Below are 19,745 nucleotides of genomic sequence, written 5' to 3'. Positions count from 1 at the left end.
GCTTTTTAACGTGTCCATGATAGGTGAAATATCTAAAATATTTGTACGTTGCATCGGTGAAATATTCGTCAGACAAATATTGAGTTTTATGCTAAAAAAAGAGAAAATTTACCAATATATTACTACAGCAAATATTTCTGATTTTACCCCCTTTCAGGATTTTTTCGAAGTCCAAAGCAAAAGGAGATAGCACGAAAGGTATGTTCGTATGCATATTATTTCAAGGCCGCAATGGGTTCATAAAAGGGAATAACGCTATGATATCAAAAGTGAAGAGACAAATGACAGGCGGATATATGATAGAGGCACAAAGATATAGAGTGGGAAGAAGTGAGTTTATATACTTTCACAGAAAGATTTGAGAAATGGACTAAACTGTGTCAGTGAAGATGGAAGATTGCGTTTTTTTTTACAAATAAACTGCATTCACTCACAACATCCCGTGACAAGATACGAGGAAGAATTATTGCACTGGAGCAGGCTGAAAGCACTGTGTCCCTCTATCCTAGACGCAAAATAAATGAAATATTTCTTTAATATGCACACGCGGACTGAATGCCAATTAGATGCTGATCTTCCTGATTTCGAATATTTTCTGAGTTCTCCGATTTAGATGTAAATTATTAGACTAGATTCTACCGTAATCTATCGGAAAATTCGCATTCAAATGCAATGCCGCAGTGCGACAAAAACTGCACCAGCATTAGTGCTTTAGATTCGTGAAGGCGGAAGAATAATATTGAGCCCTGCTTTTTCTGGCTTTATGATTATAGCAAAAAAAAGCACGCAGGAAATTAAAAATGTTTAGCCAAGAACAGAATGGTTACAAAATACGAAAAATGAACGGCTGTATATACGCTACAGTATTTTAAGACCACTATAAAAACTTCATTAAAGATATGTCAATGTACCAAAATAAAAGAGTTAAATTTTAATTAGAAGACGTGACAAGATAGCTATAAAGAAATAGCTGCGTGTAGATATGAAACTTCGGAAATGATTTTTGTATTTGCCATAATGATGAATGCATGTATGATGAATTTGAAGCAACATTAAAGATTTACTTTAAAAGATTTCATGTTTCCATTAAGATCCCACTTTAAATTGAGCTGAATGATATCTTAACTATGATGCCTCGAAGCCCAAAAAATGTACAAGAATAATTAACCAGGCATGCAAATAGGGCGTCACATAAATCCTAAAACTAGGATTGGATTTTTATATAGGTGAGCATTTTTCATGCAATATTTGGGCGTAAAAACAGATTGCAATAATTTTTCCTTTCATAAAATTCCTTATCTATCAATTCCATCACATCATATACTCTCGTATAAAATTCATAGACTGTTTATTTAAGATGTCAATGTCGGATTTGGCAGAAGTATGATCGGATATATATTTGAAGAGATTCTATGCCACTTTAAAGGAATACTTGCCACTTTTCTTTATATTAGGGTTTATATTTGGGAACAAAACTACAATTGAGTAGGTCAGCATTAGGCGACAAAGTCTCCTTAGAAGATATCCGCGTGTCCTTGGAAAGTATCCAAAACGATATTGAGACGGTGAAGAACTCGGGAAATTTCAACAGGGAGAATGATAACCCACTCGCAATGACTTAGGAGGGATTTTTCAGTGTCTCAATCGATCAGTACGCGTGACAAGGGTCTGCCCATATATTCAGACCAAGATCCCAACACTCGACATGAAGATGCTTCCTGCTATTACGGCGAAGCTGTAGTCCCGAAATGGTTACTATGTGTATACAACTGTACGAATACGCGCACATAATAAGCATTTATAAAAGATAATAATTTGCACTAAATTAAGAGAACAAGTGAAACATAATAAATGTTATATTTTTCATGCACCCATACGTAAATATCATTTTAGAATTAGATATTAACCTAAATAAAACCAATTGGAATTTGACATTTGGAAGGTGAATGAAATCATAACATTCCCTCCTTATAGAATTATGTTCTTACGGTAAAATTACTGGGTTTCTATTTATCTATATGCTTTCCTATATCTATCGAAACACAACCCATTTGAACATTAGATACAGTCATTAAAAAACCAGGTGGAGAAAGAAGAATAGCCTCGGGATATTTAAATTTAATAAAATTATAATTAAGAGGCACCTCTAACTCAAGCGGCGTCCCACTTATGAATATTTTTAGTAGATTTACATTCATTGGTATGAATATGTGGCACTTTATCTATAGATATTGGTGGAGGATATGGAGGAACTTTTTAAGGACGCCACTATTGATTGTTAGAGTACCTTAATATTATTAACATTTTTTGAGATTATTCTGTAAAGGAAGCATTTTTAAATTTAAATATATCCTACCCAAAAGGGTAACGTACGGACCTTTTTCAATGTCATGTTTAAACATACCAAACTCCTAAGCCAACGTTAAGACTTTCCCGCAGTGTTATTTAAGTCGTGCTACCCATATTTTTTCACCTCCAGGACTTGAAAGCTGTCATTTTTCCACGAAACGCACCTTTATAACCCGTTGCGCTAATCAAGGACTGAGGTTTTTGATCTTTTATTGCCCCCAAGGCAGACCCATTAAAGGGATAGACTCAGTGCTTACGTATGAGAGACGACCGAGAGAACTTCAGCATGAAAGAATGAATAAAAATTTTAACATGGCGATAGCTGGAGTGGCATATATACGCTTAGTGCTACGAATTTTCGCGAGAATATTACGAAGAATCGTGATTGTAATGAGTTAAAGCGAAAAATTTTAGGGTCGATTTCTCATTCTCTTCCTTTAAATTTTTTAACAGCCGAGGTAAAGCAATATCAGCTCAGAATTATTGAAAATACATAATATTTCAACCTTCCAAGTTTTTGCATATTTATTATTGGACGAAATTCTGGGATAAAGCGTTTTCACGCGGCTTTAAATAAGCGGACGGCGAAAGAAGTGACCAGGATATTAATTAATCTTTTTCGCCGTGATTATTTTGCGAAAAGTCGATTGAAATTCATATCATGAGAACGGAATGTCAGCCTAGCTCTAAGAGGAGTAGAGCTCTTGAAACTATTTGACGAAAGAAATACGATCTAGGTAATAGAAGAACGAATAAGATTACCGCAAATGACAATTAAATAAATGATTTTTCATTTGTCATATAAGATAAAATATAATAAATTAATTTATCCATACACTTTCATGGGTGACACGCGAAGGTATAGATAAAAATTAACTCCTCCTTAGCTTTAACACCACTGATCGTGCAATATTATTATTACATTGCCGTTTATCTACGCCTCTTATTCGATGGGATTACTTCATCCGATAACTATGATGTCATTTATGCCAGCAAATTGTATAATAATTTCAACTTTGCCTAAGTTGACAAAAATTCTACATTTTTCACGTAAATATTCATCACAAACTCTATATTAGGTACCATTGCACCTTATGAAATCACATGAAAAGACGTGCGTTCCCATTCTGGGTACTGCCATCAGTCCAACCCTTACAGAAATTATTTATTTTTTAAAGTAGATATACTCCATGTGCATAGAAAATACAAAACTGTCATCTTGAATTCAGACTCAATTACCAATACCCTGAAAATATAGAAAATTGGCGAAGAATAAAACAAGTCTAACTAAAACTATTTTACGCCTAATCTACTCGAATTTGTACGATAAAATCCCCTGGAATGAATTACAATATATCATGAATAACTCATTTATTTGAGTATAGTTATTGCAACCATTTCCCCTTCGTATCTCCATTAGGGTGACTTGGATAATGTTGAGCACACTTCTTCAAATACAAAGCCGATTTACTTCAATTCACGGTTAAGATTCATCTCTTTGTGTCTCCATAGATATATTCAAGGAAAGATTTCAGGTAAACATTTAATGATATAAAAGGTATAATTATAATATTCCTCCCAATCGCAGTCTTAAATGGAAACAAAAATAACGATGACGAACACACTATAGGTTTGATAGGGCAGAAAAATCATTACAGATTTCATCAATTAACAATAAAAATATACACAATGTTTTGAAAAATGTTTTAGTAAAATTGAAATTGCTCTTAACCATCCAATTTCTTGAAATATCAAGGGAACAATGATGAAGTACGGAGAAAATGTATGGAACCTAACTATATCCATTCTGCTCACAGCAAAGAAAAGTCATTTCTAATGGAATCCTATCAGTTCCCTGAGTCTCCTGATATTTATAAATTATGGCTCCTGTGTCCTAGTGTTCTCTTAACTCTTGTTAATGTCCAAGAGACAAGCCCATTGGGTGGCGCCATATTACAAGAAGGCAATCCAGTTAAAGAATCAACTGTTAACTGCGAGGAAGAGACAAAATGTTTGACAGTAAGAATTTTAATAGTCACGTCATATCGTTTTAATAGTTTTAGTCATAATTCTTCGTAGCTGCTGTTAGATTTTCATCGTTCCCTTCAAAAGAAGTGCGTAATTCAGCTGACGAAAAAAGTCTATTACTCTAGGCAAGCAAGCAGGCTACGAGAGAACGCATAAAACTACCGTACTCGAAAACGCTTTCCGCGTATATTTTGCCAGAGTAATGAAGACGGAAATTGTATGGATACCCCCAGCTACAACGGTCGACATTCTTCCGAGGAACACGCATCTACATAAGTAAGTGGACTGTGAAGATCTGGAGTTTGTTCCCGTGGGTTCTATCTCAATTATGGACAGGCATTTTAACCGCGCTCCATGCGCACCAAGCCCACGGCATCCTTGACCATGCGGGAACAGCCTCCCATGAAGATATATAGGTATGCATAAAAATCGAAACACGGGTTGGAGGCGAATGAAAGGGAGGGAGGGAGAATAAAAAAAGAGAGAGCGACGGGCGATCACGCCACTCGGGCGCGCATTCCATGGATCTCCCGCCCTCTCCCTCGCGGACCAAAAACGAACGAAAGGAAAGAGAAGAAGGGCGAAAAAGACGCGCGCTCCGCACTCTTGCCAACTCCGTATAGTGTGTGTGATCGCCGCCGGATCTGTGAAAGGGAGAGAGAGAGAGAGAGTGTGTGTGTGTGTGTATGTATGGTGGAAGGGGAATTGGGGGTGGAGGATGAGGGAACAGACTCCACACTCTCTGGGGCAATTCCCGTGTTCCGATAAGGACTCGGTGGGGGGGCCAAGGGGGTTTGGGGAACGAGAGGAGGTAACTCTGCGAGACGGACCCTCCCCGACCACCTCCCTCCAACCCCGTCTCCCCTCCCCCGACGTCCTCTCTGTTAAAAACCCTTTCTGACCCCCACCCTACCCCCATAAAAAAACCTTCCCTCCACCGAAAACCCACTTCCCTCTCCCACCCATCCCCCCCCCCGGTGCTAACACCGCGGCGGATACTCCCCCACCCCCACCTTTCCCCTACCATTCTTTCGCCCTGCCCAGACACATCGTCGGCGCCGACAGGGCGCGCGGGGAGGGGTAGAGGGACGGTGCCCGTAGTGGGGGGATGAGACAGCCAGGGAGAGGACGTGGGAGTGGGGAAGTCGGAGACAAAGGGGAGAGGGGGCGGGACGGGGTTGGGGGCCGTGAGTGGGGAAGTGGGGGAAGGCAGCGGCGGCGGGAGGTGCAATGGATGAATGGGGGAAGGGTGGACGCGCTATCCTTGTGACTCGTGGTTTGTTTGCGGAGGAATGAGAGAGAGAAAGAGAGATGAGCGAGGAGAGGGGTGGAGTAGGAGGGGGCTAGGGGTCGACGAGGGGAGTGGATTGGGACTTCCTCGGGAGACAGGAGAGAGAAAAAAATATATCAGCGCGAAGGGTACCAGGGTCACATGGTTAAAATAAAAATGGAGTGGGAGTTAGGTGGAGGGGGAGGGGGTGCGGGGGCGGTGTCTGTAGATGGGAAGAACAGAGGGAAGGCAGCGGGGAGAAGGGGTCGTAATTGGGCGATGGGACAGAGGGTGGAGAGGGCTATAAGATGCGGGCCGGAACGAGTGGTCGGAAGGCATTCGGTTGCATTTCGTGTAGGGGTGACGTCACCAAAATCCGCACTGAGGGCAATGACTCGATAAATCTGAGCGTTTGCGACAATTCGCTAAGTATTGGCGGATAAAGGTATAATTTATCGCATTTCAGCCAAGGACGACCATAAGTTAAACGAATGATAACGACGAGTGGCGAAAGGTCGGCTAATTAATTATCATAAGAGTCCTACCGTGTAGAAGTAGGTTCGGTCGATCTTCTATTAAGTATAAAACATATTAAATAACTCCTGAGCCCTCTCTGAACATTGTTAACATTAAAACCTTCTTTCCTGCATCACGGAACCCTTCATGTCCTTCAGGTTCCTATCATTATTGTTCAAGATTACATTACCATCCTCCCTCTTCCCAGCTTATACTGTGTAAGTATAGTTCATTCTATGACAACCTCCTATAACCTTTTCAACATACCTCATAATTATCTGCTGCATCTACATCTTAAGCCTTCAAACATCTTACTCTGACTGTTTCCTCTTTCTAGACTAATAATTAGTGCGCTCATTCACTGAACACTTTATTTTTTCCTGGTAATAAGTTTGGTAAAAGATAAACAAAAAAAATTAATATTTTAAGATGTAACACATGATTTGATCACTCCAATAATTGATCACAGCAAACAAAGTTCAAAACGGATTGTAACGATGGAAACTATTTCCATAGAATTCTTCCATGCGACGAAGAGGTTTGAATGTGTAGAAAGAACACATCCCAATCCCGTGCAAATCTAGCTGGAAGCATTTCAATTTTTAAAAGCACAGGTAAAACCCGAGCGTGGGCAATTCCGAGGACGTCGGGAGTCTTGGGGGAATCGACGTGGTCGTTCAAATGAGCTGGAAGGAAGGGAAAAAAATCACAACGAGGAAACCCTCAGGCGACGTGACAGCAGGCGTCGATTTCTATGTGGGTCGCCGAGTGAATTGAGGGAGCGTAAACGCCGTAGTACAAATCCCGTACTCCTTTGGGGGGCGCCTGGAAGAAGAGTCGTAGTACGTAGGGGCGCGCACTCTGGGGCGAGAGGGGGGACGGCGACCAGGAGGAGGAAAGCTGACGCCAGAGAGGGGCGTCGCGGCGCCGGGGGTGAGTTGCAGCTAGTGAGAAAGGGGTCGGGGGAAGTCGATGGGTTGGAGAGAGTTAGAGAGGGAATGGGCAAGGGCAAAAATGGGAAATCGGGAGTCAAACCGAAGCCCTCATCAAGGGCTGCGCTACGTTGCGATGCATCGCGTTCAGCGGGGCAAGTCCGTGCGTTATATAAGTATTATATCGAGCAGTCAGCCAGTGCAACACATCGCACTGCGATATAATAATGGTTTGGGCCGTTTTTGGGTAACTTGGGTAACAATAATGGGTAACATGGGACGTTTTTTGTCCGTTATCGACCAGCGATTTTAAGTATCCCTGGTAAACGGGATGCAGATCGGACGAGATGAGGGCTAGGAAACCGGTATCGCCCACAAGAAGATTAAGTTTAAGTAGAGAACTTGATCGACATGTTCAATGTCAATCGCACATCAGCCTGATGTATTTTTATGAGACACGATGTCGTTCATCAGCATCGCGTGTTGAGGAACGTCCTAATTTGAACGATTTTCCAACAAAGTCTCACAGCGATGCTGGAATTCGAAACGGCAGAGCGTCGTTTTGTGAGACGACCGTTTGGGGGTCAGCCGACTAGGAGCCAGGGAGTAAGGGAAGACGATAGGGGAGGAAAGGTCGGGGAGGTATGGGACGGGCAGAGACGGATAGCGTGCGGGTGGGATCGGAGCGGGGATTTGCTTCTTATTTATTTACGGTCAAATCTCGATAAGCTGAGTCTCAGCCAGCCAGAGTTCTCGCTTAATACGAGGTCGCTACCGCGGACTGAAAGTTCGCTTGGAGCGTCGTAATCCATATTTGAAAACCGTTCGAACAAACGGAAAGTCCTCATTAAACAAACCTTTCCACTATTACAGCTTACATCACAAAGTTTCTATTACCTTGATCGGATGAAATATTTGTTCAATTCTGAGCCAAGTTAGGTGGTGCAAGGCCGTACGTATTCCGTAAGAAAAATGTGTCCCACAGAAAGTTAAAATGACTAGTAGGATAGCAGTCTTTTAGTAAATTTACTTAGTTTAATTACTATATTGATTTATCAATGAACTTAATTTACTTACCTAAAGAGGGTTGTAAAAATATCTACAAAATGTTGTGGAATTACATAAATTACGAGCGGGTCTCGGCGTTTTTGCCATATAATGTGAATCTCATTTGAAAAACGGATATAATTGTTCGAAGGTGAATGATGAGTGTTTATTCACCCGTATCTACACCGAGGTAGCGTTCAATTTTGGGTCCCATGTAGACATTCGGTTCTTAATAAATGTTAAGGATAACATGCATGTATAAACGTAAAGATCCCTTGCAGGTAGAGTACTGGGATATTTATTTTTGAATTGATAAAACCAACTAATTCATAACATAAAACACACCCACATGATGGCTAAGTTGTAAAAATAGTTTAACATACTTATTATTACCGGTTATTTCATGCAAATTACATACCTATTTACATCCATAAAATGATACATACAATGCGATATCGTGAAAGTCAACATCAGAGCAAGTACGATTGCTTTCGGGAAAGCGAAGTTTTGGAGGGAGCAGTTATAGGAATTTGGGCGTAGTGTAGGAAATGAGGAAGGATAATGAAGTACTATCGTAAGTATTGTTGGTACAAATGACTAAATAAAATATTCCTCTGTTTATTTCACAAAAACCATACGTTGATCTTTCATACATTGCCGATAATAGTAAAAACTAGAGTAGAAATAGCTTGAAAACATCCTGAAGATGGAAAGAAGTGTTTAGCTTTATGAAAATAAATAATCAGCTGAATTACATGAGTTTCTAAAATTTTATTTTTTAGAACCATGTTAGAGATAAGTAGAAAGACAACATAGACCATAATTGTGCCATAGAATAAAGGGCATCTATGATTTAAAAATTATGGCACATATGCTAACAGAAATACCAAAAGACGGGATAAATTTTGCAAGATTGCAATTATTAGCCTATAAATTAGATACAAGAAAATCCTTAATGCCATCCCCTATTTTTTTGGGGGAAAAAAGGGAAACGGAAAGTGTAAAAATAAGGTTGGGGACAAGGGAAGTAAGCATTAATCAGGAGGAAGAAGGCTTGGTAGAGGGAAGGGAAATAGACACGGAAAGAGGAACATCGGAGATAAATGAGACTAGATGATCATATCGATTAATCCCACGTAGGACATGGTCGCATTAAGGGCGGGTTCAAGCAAAAATTCATTTTCAGTTAATTACCACACTTCCTTAGCTACTTAAGAATTAAAGCCTTAGTGGCGAAAGGAGAAAACTCATGGAAATCCCAACTTTCCCAAAATGTTGCGAAATCAAGGAGAAAATAAAGGAATGGTACAATGGTAATTTCATTACGGAAATCGCGTGAGTGAAGGTTAACTATTGAAATGATCACCAGGAAATTACAATGAGACCCAATGGGACCTTGGTTCCCATCCACTTCGCTCAATTTAATCACTAAATGTTTGTTGACAATTAGGTGGCTGATATACGAGGGTCATCCGGAAAGTAGTACCCGTTCGTGAAATAAAGACACAAAAGTAAATATTAACAAACATAAAAAATTTTATTTGAAAGAGGATACTTTAAACTACTTCTCAACATAATCTCCAAGCAAATTAAGGCATTTGTCATAACGTGTGACAAGTTTCTGTATTCCTGCTGCATAGTCCTTCGCCGCCAGCTCATTGAGATACGCGAGGGACCCATCTTGCACAAATTTTTGCATAATGCAGATGGTGTTTAACAATTGTTCGAGAAACATTGGGAAAATGCTCACAGATGTCATCAATTGTGACGCGCCGATCGTTCCTCACGAATTCGTCAACTGAGCTCACCAGTTGGTCTGTAATGACAGACGGTCTCTCCGAACGCTCATCGTCGTGTGTGCTCCCCCTCCCCATGTTGAAGTTGCGACACCACCGCCGAACAGACGACTCGTCCATTACATTGTCTCCATACACCTCCTTTAATTGGCGATGAATATCACATGGGCGAACGTTTCTTGCATTGAGGAATTTAATCACTGCCCTCACTTCACAACTGGCGGCGTTCTCAATTTTTTTAAACATTGTAAACAATCACAGAAACAACACAGGCAATGCTAGCGTCACGCAACTTGGCTCAGAGAAGGCAGACAAGCCACTGAAGCTATCTGACCTCGTCCAGCGGCTACTCGCGTCGTCAGCACTTCATGCGGCACGAACGGGTACTACTTTCCGGATGACCCTCGTATCTACGTTAAAGAGTTGGATTTATCCACGTGTCAGCCATGAAATAATAAGCGCTTCTTTCAATTTGATTTGGTAGTTGACCGTTTAAGAAAGGTTTTGAATGTGACAAGATGTTCGTTACTACATTACTTAGCCTTATCTAACAAGGCAAAACCTGACACCATACACTACCATAAACTGTACTTTAATTCCAGATATATTCTATCCGCAATCACTCCGTCCAACATCCATGTCCTTTTCCTATCCCTAGCTCGCTTACCTAATTTTCTCCCTTTTGTCAGTCTATAGATTTATAGAGCAGAAGGATATGCAAGGAGAATACGGGTGAAAAGGCGTAGGATGAGGAAGAAGCCGGGTTTCATAACTGCTATAGGTAGACCGGAATAGGTTTTATTTTGACGATAAAAAAGGCCATCTTGTGCCTATAAAACTTATATTATGTGTCCCCAAATATGTAAGATCTTATGAAGAAATCCACGAATCAAAATAAAGATTCTGAGCGCTCGTCGGTGAATAATTTTCTACTATTTCATAGGAAATAAGTAAAAGTGAAATCATCTCACGTACGCAATTCAAGGAAAATTCCAAACAACCAAGAAAGTTGGGAAATCTTGGGATAAGAACTTCAAAAACTAGCTGAGTGGAAAAATATTTTCGTAGGACAGACATCTTACTTTGCCACGAAAATCACATTTAGGAAGCACTTTTGGAAAACAAAGCCGACATGCATTCAAGATGAAGCACTCTAAGAAAATAGAGATCAGTAAAAGATTTGTACAAAAAGAATCGGAAACAATTTTTTACTGTCATGACTGTACGTTTCAGTGCGCCCGCACCGCAGAGGCTCGATGGTGAGGGGTCTGACCTTCAATACACGCAGAGCACCAATAGTTCGTTTAGGTTACATCGGGCTATTAGTGGACCCCTGTTGAGTGACTCGGTGCAAGAGCAAAGTGCAGCGAACGATTGAACAGGGGTACGATATCAAATTTTTGTGTTAGTCTGGGAAAATCGGGTACTGAGACGTTGGGCATGATTTACCGTGTTCAAGTATGAAAGTATGTCACAAACTGCAATTTTAAAATTTTTGCTTGGCATATTTTTTTTGAATTTTTAAATGGCACAAGCTCTTCAAAGATGGCAAAAGAGTGTGAAGGAGGAGCCCCGCGCTGGACGGCCGTCGACGACAATGTGAAACGCTTGCGTGAAATATTGAATTCATACCGTCATTTAAGTGTGCGTGTGATCGCAGGTCGTATTGACATTGATAAGATGACAGTGCATATCATTATCACTGAAACGTTGTCGTTGATCTGCGCTTACCTCGTCCCGAAGGTCTTGAGCGATTGAGGCTCCAAGGTACCTGACGAAAAACGGCATCGCGACGATTTCCCTACCCCCTCACAGTTCCGACTTGGAACCAACAGACTATTTATATTCCGAAAAGTGAAATCCTCCCTCAAAGGTAACCACCATGAGACCCTGAGTGCGGTCCAAAGGGCTTGAACGCTTACCCTTGAGGACCTTCCGGAATCCGCCTACCAGTGAGTCTTCGAGTCGTGGAAATGTCGCTGGCAAAAGTGCGTCGACGCTCAAGGGATTTACTTTGAAGAATTTTGAGGCAATGTAATAATATCGGAAATAAATCTATTTCTCCGATACTTTTTATGCAATAATTATGTATTAAAAAAATTATCTTCCCTTAAAATAAAGAAATACCAAACTTATTTTTGGAAAAATTTACTGATAATAGATTCGTATTCCGGCAAAACTATTTCTATGACTAGGGTTCGAAAATATCATACAGAGTATGTAAGATGAAATTAATAACTTGTGTTATTAAATGGCTTCTCTTGGATTAAATACCATACACTATGGGATGGAACTGACAATCTATTGATTTATTATATATTATTTAGCCATTTAATAGTCGTAAGTGTCTCTACATAAATCACAAAGCCACGGCACCAAATCATTTTGTTATTATTTTACCATATCCTTTCAAGCACTTTGGAAAAAATCTTTTGACTATTCTAATTAATCACGTAAAAAACATTATCATTAGCAGTCTACTGGGCTAAGGCATGTTTTTGATGGACCCTGGCACTACACATTACTGTAATCATAAACCTTGACTAAAATGAAACAAAATATCCTTAACATTCACACTAAATACTAAAATAACTCATTATTTCGCATGAATACTCGTATTTTCTACCTCCCTTAATTATATCTAAATTACCTTTTCTTTTCCACCCTCAACCTTGATTTCCCAGGTTTTTCTCCTATGTCGCCATCATAAGAATCTCATCACCTTTCTATATAACTTGTCCTATCTTTGAATTTCTCCCAGCACCTGCCTCTCCTCACCTATCATGTCTAGAACTTGATCGTTTGTTTTAATTCCGATTTTTTCTCTTTTCTCCTCCCACTTACATCTCGAAAGTCACCAATCTACGCTTATCCTCATAATGTCATTTTCTAAATCTTGAAGATTCATAGTGTTATGAGAGGACGAATATGAAGGGACTCAAATTTATGTGAATCATTAGTTGAAATACTTTTCAAGAAGCTCTGATAGGCACAATAGCATGAAAAATCACGACTATACCTCAGAGTACAAGAAACAATCTAAGAGGTTGTACAAAAAAAGACATGAATACACAAAAGTAAAGAACACTGACCATTTTCAATTGTTTAATGGTTAAAAAAGCTGATAAAAATAAGCATATTTAATATTTAAAGAAATGTTACGGATTCGACAGAAATTTCCCTTGCGAGTCATGAGATAATCTATGTTAGCTATAAACATAATTTTAATATAGCGCTTTGACCACATAGATGACGTACTACGGGCGATGATAATAAGTCTAATACTAGTCCAACATCGGCATGCAAATTCACACATATCGGGAAGAAATTAATCACCATCTGGACGACGAAGTCTTAAAAATATTATTTGTCAGTGCTCCACGGAAATTGAACGAGATGGGGTAGCTAGATGTTTTTGTAACCTGAGCCTTTGGCTCCGTCAATCCTTTATCAAAAGGGGTCATGTAGTAGTTATAATAAAAGGACAATAATTACATATATACTTGATATTCTTAATAGGATATATGACAAAATAATTTACATTAAATTTGTTGTCTCAGGCGTACTTTATGGAATTTGCATAACATATTGAAATGTAATAAAATAATTGACTTCGTAATTCCACACACTTTATTAAAAACACACGACCCAGGTTCCGACGTTCAACGACCTGATGATGACGTTCAACATCGAAACCTGGGTCGTTTGTTTTTAATAAAGTGTGTGGAATTACGAAGTCAATTATTTCATTACATTTCAATCATTTACATAATATGAAATCATTAATACCTTGTTTTTAAAAACAGCTTGTCTTTTATTCAGGATTTTAATTTAATTTTATTTTTCCTAAATTCTTTTTACTCATCCGGGTGATTAAGCCCATACCTATTGGACAATTTAGAAATCTTGGCCACGCTAAAAAAATGTTTTTTACAAAGAATTAACACTGAATAGATGAGCGCTCAACATTGTTGCAGCCCTATTCACATCAATTTAAATAAACTAAAATGGGAATGTTTAACTTTAATGGGGCATTGTAAGGAACACATATTGTAAGGAAATAATCATTTAAGAACTGCCATCTTCATTTTCCTCTTTTTTTGTCTATTCTTAAGCTACGGATAAAATAATAACGGGTTAAAGAAAACGTATTCTAATGGTACAAACCGTACTGATTTCATTTTAGTGTCAATATTTAATTTAAGTAGCTAAAACAGTCACCATTTGAATCAATTAAAAAATTCCTTACGCTGATCTTACATTCTTTCTTAATATGATTTTTTACAACCAATTTGGGATGAAATTCGTACATGCATGAACACGAAATCAGTGTATATCATAGTCATTTAAAATACTCGAACGTCTATGGATGAAAAGGAAAACATTTTCCACGTCGAATCAGAAATATCGAGAAAACAAGCGTGTAAAGTTTCGATTGATCATGGCATTTGATTTGGCCGAACGAAAATGGAAATTTTTCCTTTTTCGGTTGAACAATCATTTCCAGTGGCAGAATCGACTCTCCTCTTTTAAGGGAGAGCGCCTATCCATTGTTCTCTTCTAAATGACCTTTTCTACTTTTGGCTTTCAGGTCTTTCGTTCGCTTTACACTTTCCTGATTTCGTTCCGAGATTTACGCATCTTTTCCCTTAAGCCTCTATTTTTTCTTACTTAAAAATACGCCAAGTCAATATACTCGCATATGCAATGATTTGTTTGCCTCATAACATTTCCAACCAGTTTCGCAGGATAAATTTATTTGAATCATTGTATTTTTGATACCGAGTATAGGTGTAAAACTCTTAATCTTAATCTACGACACATAATTCTTAAAAAAAATGGAAAAGTATTTACACTGCCAGGCTATAGGTCCAAGTTCTCGGATCAAAGCTTTAATTTCCACTGCCGTCGAACGATATGGTGAAATTAAGTTGTTGACAAACGTTTATTATACAACGAGAAACCTTTTCCGGAAATCCAAACTTCTAGACTTCCCATGCGTAGCTATGCGTTGATAGATTTTAGTAGAAGTGGATTCATACGAAGTGAAAAACTCATGAATATTTTGATTTAGCTAGCTTTTATTTGACTGGACACTGAGTAGAGTATCAAAAGGTGATTTCCACATAATCAACTAAAAAAGAACTGAAAGAAAAAAGCATAGATTTTCAGATTTAATAAGAAAATTACCAATAAGTTCATCTAGTCACAAAAAAGTCGGGATCTGTAAAATTTCTTTCCGTAATTTTTTTCGGGTGACCTTCGTGAAAATTACACTCGGGATGATATTAGCATTAATTTACCATGAATAAAAACAAGGCACTATGCTGGACCCTTTGTAAAAAATTTATAGCTACGATGTGCGACAAAATTTGAAGGACGGTTAAAAAATAGCAAATAAATTACCCTTGAATTATTAACACCTCGTAAAGGAAGAGTCGCAAAATAATCTTGCAGATAGAAGATAAGGTTCTTAGTAAATAGTCTTCTGTAAAAAGATTTCGGCTAAAAGATAAAACTATGATTCAATGTTTCAGTATCTGTAGAGGATTTTTAATTAATTGAAATTTATTTTGTCATTCCTCGAAGTGTTTGATAGTTATCTGAAATGACTGCATTACATGGGAGGGACTTTCTGCGTAAAATATATAGGAATCAAGCACCATGTACTAAGAAATTATTCAAAATTCCCCAAACCAGGCTGTATTTTATGCTTAACATTTTCAGGCTTTTTTTCGTGGAATTGTTTGATGTCCATATTAAAAGAGTAAGTTAATTTCCTCAGGCTTTATTTCACAGAACAACGCGTTTCACCGACTGGCGGGATCATCACCTGATAATGCCGCAAAGTCGGTGTAACGCGTTGTTCTGAAAATATAGTCCGTAAAAAATGATAAACTCTCTTAATGTGAAAAAGCTATGTTTTGTTTGATATTAGTAACCTGTACATTTTTAAAGTAATTTACTGGTATGTCAATCTAAAGCCTGAGATAATGCGCTGGCAAGACGCGTAATAGGCCTCGATAAAACCTGCAAACTTTGAATCAAAATTAAGTCAAAATTATAACTTGAAAGGGTACATTTTAGTCCCTTTTGATAGTAAATTTCATTCATTCACGCGTATCATCATTCCATGTACTCTACTCCAGATGCTTTCTGGTTGAAAGTCTGGAACCCGCCCTATACCCTCTTTATTTACGGAGCTATGGAAATTAAATGGCCTCATTAGGGATTTTCCCCTACAATTGAAATATATTTCATATTTCTTGTGCGTGCAATTCTTGGATTTGATGAAATATAGATCATATTTATGTTACACAGAAATAATTAGGTAAGTATTTAGCGGTGTAGAATTTCTTTTCATCCAGCAAACTCAGACAAGTCCTCTGCAACCCGGTATCTTTCTAACTTTCCGTCGATTTTTGTTCCCCTTTAAATGTGGGAGAAGTTGATGCCTGATTCACATTTCTTCTGACATTTGGTTTCTCACAGGTGAATGCACCCCCATATTTTCAGAACTTTCATTTCCAAAGAATGTATTTTAAAAAATGTACTACTTCTCATCACTTCACAAAAACCCAAGGATCACTCAACGCGATGAAAACCGAATCCCAACCGAAATGTGTAACGATGAAAATAATCGCCTAGAAAAGTGTTCATAAATTACCCCTTCCACGAATTTCTCCCGTGGCGTGTTTCGGAAAGCAAAACATCAATACTGATCCTGTATTTTTTTACGACAGAGTGACAGAGACATTCGATCGAAATTCTCGAGCTTTTAAAATCCTAAAGGACCAGGTTCTTCATGTATCAAAGAAATTTACTACGAGAATCGTATCCATAATTAATCAATGATAAAGGATGATAGAAGAAAAAAATAATGGGTTCAACTATTAAAAATTGAATAAAAAATAAATATGGAATTAGAAGAAAGATGGAAAATTCGCTAAAAATGGCCTAAGTTGGGAACTTGCGTTTTGCATTGTTTTATTTCTTACATATCACAGCACAGCTCATAAAACTGCTGATAGAAATATATTCAAATATAGTAGCGGTTTATAAATAGATAAGAGAAAATCTATCGCACAGATAAGGCATTTAACGAGATAAGATAATCACTACCAAAAAAGTAAAAATGCCTCGAATTGTGTACGTTTCTCAAGGATCATTCTTACTTTTTGTGATGGCCCAGCAGAATTATTTTTCAAATTTCAACGACCTATATGACTATTATTAACTATAATACTTTTTAGGCACGTAGTTTAAAACCTTCAACCGATAAAAAATGACACTATGCAATTCCTCCGTTGAGTGAGAATACAGGGAGGGGAACCGTACACTGTCTGTAATTTCTTCCAGATCAAGAGGTAGAATTGAAATTCGACACAAATACAAATTCGTCCCGTCATGAAGCACTCTATTACAGCATTAAAATTTTGTTGCAGAAAAAGACCATATACGATGATTTTTCTCGAAATGCTTGTTTTATGCAAGCATGAGAATTAAGAAACTATTTTACCCTCCACTTTTCATCAGCCAACGGTGATAGTTTTCAGTATAGAGGAGACTGGAATGGAAAATTTAGCGATTGCATCTGTTTAAGAGAACAAATGTTACTTTCTCATTGAGATGTTGCTCCAATTTGAATTTTGCAGTTTCTATTGAGTGTTATACAGAATGAACGGCAGTATGGATTTAAAAACTTCATTGGCCTTGAAGCGTAAATCACCTCGTATATGCTTTCCCTGTTATTCATTAGGCTGACACCCCTTGCATTTCAATCAAAATTTAAATCATGAGACTACAGGCGACACGACGCAATGGAAATTCATGATAGCAGTGTAATTTAAGTAAAAAAAAGAAAGCAATAATACATACGAAAATATTCAACCACATCCATCCACATTGACCTTGAAATGTAAACTATTTTTTTGGGAGAGGTACTCCCGTGCTTATCTTGCTTGTTTTTGTTTTAAGTTCCCCTATTTATTCCAGAGGGAACTTTTGCTGTAACACCGCTTATTCTCATAGTAAATTTGGATTTTGTGCAATAAATTTTAGCCATTCATTCCTTAGCTATAACAGTTTATTCTTCACTTATAGTGAGCCGTGTGTACATTAAACAAGAGGTTTTTTTTAAATATAAATTTTGCCTTGAATTATTAATAAATATAAAGATGTTGCAAATATAATCGAACAAACATACGTGTTTAACCACTGAAGTTGGATTATTGTGATTCAAAGATATATCAACTAGACAAAATCAAAATTTGGCTCTTATGGTACCGACTGTAATTTACCCTTAATTTCTATTAAAAGTTAAACATTTAATATGACATACAACACTTATTTCAGTATTTTTATAACTCATAGCATATGCGCTTAGAAAACATCATATCCTTCGCCATAAATGTTTTTGCCTTTAATGCTTTCATAGTTTTCTGTATAATCAAAGAGAGTACAGACGCCGCAAGGAAATCATTAATATTAGTAAGAAAAGTATAAAAAGGGTATTAATAATTTGAAATAATTGTTTTTACTTTGTGCGTTATAAATTTATAATGCAGGAAAATAATAACTTATGTTCCTGGGAATATGGTAATAATAAATACAGTTCCACGAGTTACACAACGCAAACTGTCAAGGTCTCAGTGAATAAAATGTGATATTATAGATGGTAAAATGATGAAATTTGATATAAAAGGCAATTGTTTAAATGCTATAAGTATGATATATTTTGCATTTTGACAGATCTTAGATTAACCAAGGGATTGATTAATTTCCTAAACTGTCCCTTATATTCTATTAAACACTCACTATTATCCCGAAACATTGGTTAAAACACCAATATTCATTCTCTATTCCTTGCCACCCATCTGACCCTTCTTTCTAGCCTCGCCAACTCCCTCTATCACATCAGCCCATCACCCATCCTCTCGAAACTTCCATCCAATCGATAAGCCCCTCTCTCTCATTCTCTCCTTTTTTCTCTCCTTTTCACTCGCACTCTCTCTCTCTTCACATCCTTTTCTTTTTCCTTTCACCCCCTTTTCATATATTCCCAGTGACCTGGCTAGCACACCCAAGTCTTTTTGTCGATCGTTTCGCGGAAGCGAGGAAAGGGCTGACTTCATCCCTGAATGGCCTTTTTAAGCAAGGAGGGACTTAAATTCTTGATGGGGCTATTAAAACGCCTCCCGGATGCGTAGAGCTATGAATACAGTATTTGACCATGACGGGCGTAGCCTCACTCGCTCACTTCACGGTTTCTGCCGGAAAAAATTGATTCTCTGCCCGCTTTTACGAGGCTAAGGTTGGAATGATAAAAAGCGACGATTCGATTTCATGTCTACGCCTCAAGCAAAAGATCCTTCTAATCACGCATTTACATTTGTGCTGAATCAGCTAAATCGAAGAATAATGAAGCAAATTTTGATCATAAAGTAAATATGACAAAAGCTGTCCCAATTAATGGGGAATTGCTTCTCGAGTCTTAAATATCAACGTAACTATTGGGAATGTAGAAGTATGCAAAAGTATATTAGGGAATAGATGTACCTAACAATGACTTATGATATCGTGATACTGGAACGCTTCATACTATAGCATGAGACATCAATATTCTGTCTAATAGTTAGTCTGTTCGTGAAGTTAGTTAATAATTGGTTAAAGAAATAATTTTGTAATGAAATAATTTAGCTTTTTAATCTTCCACGTAACGTACATGTCATGAAACTTTCACTTCGTTCGTAGAAAATTCATAGCGTGTTGGTAGGGTTACGATTGCCCCCGATATACTGGCAGCAA

General features: G+C 37.9%; 1 protein-coding gene across 3 annotated transcripts in view; it reads right to left on the bottom strand.

Moving 5' to 3' along the window:
* LOC139698117 (protein kinase C-binding protein NELL1-like) overlaps positions 1–19,745 on the bottom strand; it is a 197,812-nt gene that overhangs the window by 108,460 nt on the left and 69,607 nt on the right. The window lies entirely within an intron of this gene.

The sequence above is a fragment of the Hetaerina americana genome, unplaced genomic scaffold (assembly GCF_022747635.1).
Source record: "Hetaerina americana unplaced genomic scaffold, ioHetAmer1.1.p SCAF_8, whole genome shotgun sequence".
Taxonomy (NCBI): domain Eukaryota; kingdom Metazoa; phylum Arthropoda; class Insecta; order Odonata; family Calopterygidae; genus Hetaerina; species Hetaerina americana.
The sequence above is the reverse complement of the archived record's forward strand: the minus strand, read 5'-3'. Positions and strand labels throughout refer to the sequence as shown.